Genomic DNA, 3147 nt, shown 5'->3' with positions numbered 1-3147 from the left:
CACCCATTCTCTATTTCCCTTGCCCTCAGCAAGAACCTCAGCTAGTCTTGGTCCTCTGTCTGGTGGGGTGACCCACACCTTCATTCCTGAAGGGTCTGGGACATTAGTAGTCATATCAGGATTGGGTTGCTGTAATTTTCCATTGATTTTAATCACAGGGCATGGTAATACTGAGAGACATCCTAAAGAATTTGCTGTATTCTAGAAAAACCAGCCTTGACAAATGGAAGTCTGTGTTGGTAAGCCTGTGTATAATTTCCATCCCTGCCACCATGGCCACTTTGTTCATGAGGCCATTGAGCAATGACAGGAGTAGCTGGGGAAAGCGATGGTTGCTTTCCACTGAACGCGTCATCCTATCTACCTGATTGTTAAAGTCCTCTGCCAAGGTCACCTTTTGGTGGGCATTCACATGAGACACAAATAGCTTTCCTCCTTTGGCCCATTCCGAGAGACATGTCCACATACCTCTTCCCTGTACATCCTTGTCACCAATGTTCCAGTCCTCCTTTCAATCCCAGACCACCCGGCCAAGCCATTAGCCACAGCCCATGAATTCATATACAATCCCACATGGACATTTCTTTTCCATGCAAAGTGAACAGCCAGATGGCTCGAAGTTATGCCCATTGGGAGGATTTCCCTTCACCACTGTCCTTCAAGGAAGTTCCAGAAAGGGGCTGTAATGCTGTTTCTGTCCACTTTCAAGTGGTGCCTGCATATCACGCAGAACCATGTGAAAACCAGGCACAAGTTTTCTCTTCCTCAGTCATCTCATCATAAGGAACTCCCGATGAGGCCCTTGGTGCAGACTGGGAGAGGGAAGATAATGTGAAGAGTGGAGACCATAGGCATTTGGGCCACTTCCTCGTGGAACTTACTTGTGCCTTCAGGTCCTGCTCAAGCCCAGTCTCTGATATAACATGTAATGATGGAGTGCTTCTGTGCACGTCCAACTTTATGACTTTGTGGGTGAGACAACACCCAGTTCATGATGGGCAGATCAGGCCTCATGGTGTCTTGGTGGCCCTTGGTTAAGTGTTCAGTCTCTACTAAAGTCCAATAACAAGCCAAAAGCTGTTTCTCCAAAGGAGAGTGGTTATCTGCAGAGGATGACAAGGCTTTGCTCCCAAATCCCAAGGGTCTGCCTTGCGATTCACCATAGGGACCTACCAAAGACTCCAAACTGCATCTCTACTACAGACACTTCAGGCACCATTGGATCAGCCAGATCATATGGCCCAAGTGGCAGAGCAGCCTGCATGGCAGCCTGAACCTGTTGCAGAGCCTTCTGTTGCTCTGGACCCCATTCAAAACTAGTATGTTTCCAAGTCATTTCAAAAATAGGTCGACCAACACACCCAAATGAGGGATATGTTGCCTCCAAAATCCATAGAGGCCCACCAGATATGCCTCCTTATTAGTTGTGGGGGAAGCCAGATATAATAACTTACCCTTCATTAGTAGGATTATCTCAACATGCCCCACACCACTGTACCCCTATAAATTTCACTGAGGTGGAAGGTGCCTGGATTTTTTTTAGTTTTAATTTGTGATTTGGGTGAAAGTTTACAGAGCAAATTCACTTTCCATATAGCAGTTCACACACACACGTTTTCTCATGACATTGACTACAATTTACCCCAGTGCATCAGCTCCCCTCCCACTTCCTCCCAATAGTTACCTCTTCTCTGTGTCTATTCCTCCTTGCACTCCTGCCCCCTAAACTTTATCCTTGTGCATAATAAACAGTTCTTTCTTCCATGATCTCTCCAAAGACTGTATCTACCTCAGGTACATGTTCAACTCATTTGCCTGTCTTTTGTTCTGGTGGAAGCCACAGGTGTGGCTTCATCTCCAGACCTGAAGTGTAGCTAGGGACCATAGTCTTAGTGGTTCCACCAGGCTCTATTAGACTAGCAAACCTGATGCCCCCCCTTTTTTTTCCAAATGATTTTGAGTTTATTTCCACATTGTTCTCAATATATATCCAGTATCACCTCCATAGGTCCCCCTCTGAGGGGTTGACAGTGGTATCCGGGTACCATCTAGTTCTTCTGGTCTAATAGTCGTATAGGTTGACAATGGCATGGTGCGTCAGTTGCTAGGACTAATTCTTTCCATCAAACTTTTGTTTGCTCCATTCTTCTTTGCTCTGGATGAAGAGAGACACATCATTGCATCTAGATGGCTGTTTTTAGGCTTTTAATATCCCAGTCACTACTCACCAAAATAGGAGGTGGAACAGTAATTTGTGTAGTGTGTTATCCCAATTGAGCTTGATGTCCCCTGTGATTATGCTCCCAAGTCCACAGGTTTAACTACTCACTTCTTCTGGGTAGCTGGCTGTGACGAGGAAGTGACTACAAGAAGGTGCCTGGATTTTTGTTTGGTTAATTTCCCAGCCTCTAGCATGCAGATTTCTTAGCAATAAGTCTAGAATTGTCGATTCTTTTTCCTTCCAAGACCAAGCAGCATAATGTCATCAATATAATGGACCAGTGTGATGTCTTGTGGAAGGGATAGGCAATCAAGATCCCTACAGACTAAATTATGACATAGTGCTGGGGAGTCGATATACCCCCGAGGGAGCACTGTGAAAGTACATTGATTTCCTTGCCAGCTGAAGGTAAAGTACTTCTGATGGTCCTTTGAAATTGGGATTGAGAAAAAGGCATTTATCAGATCAATAGCTGCATACCACCTACCGGGAGTTTTACTAATTTGCTGAAGCAATGAAATCACATCAGGAAGAGCAGCTGCAATTGCAGTCACCACCTGATTAAATGTACAGTAATCCACCATCAGTCACAGATCCATCTGTTTCTTTACACAAACAAAATAGGTGAATTAAATGGGGATGTGGTGGGAATCACCAACCCTGCATCCTTCGAGTCCTTGATGGTGGCATTAATCTGTGCAATCCCTCCAGGATTGTGATACTACTTTTGATTTACCATTTTTCTAGTTTTTCATAGCATAATAGCCCTTACTCCACATGTCAGAGACCTACTTTGGGAATTCTGCCAATTGCTGGGTGTATCATTTCAATTATGCATTCTGGAACTGGGATAATCTCTACACAATGGGGTCGGAGAACATTCAGCAATGTTTTCCATGTCATCTACCTCAGGCTGTGACCCAGTA

The sequence above is a fragment of the Orycteropus afer genome, unplaced genomic scaffold, assembly GCF_000298275.1.
Source record: "Orycteropus afer afer isolate SDZICR_OR568_19922 unplaced genomic scaffold, OryAfe1.0 scaffold00531, whole genome shotgun sequence".
Taxonomy (NCBI): domain Eukaryota; kingdom Metazoa; phylum Chordata; class Mammalia; order Tubulidentata; family Orycteropodidae; genus Orycteropus; species Orycteropus afer.
The sequence above is the reverse complement of the archived record's forward strand: the minus strand, read 5'-3'. Positions refer to the sequence as shown.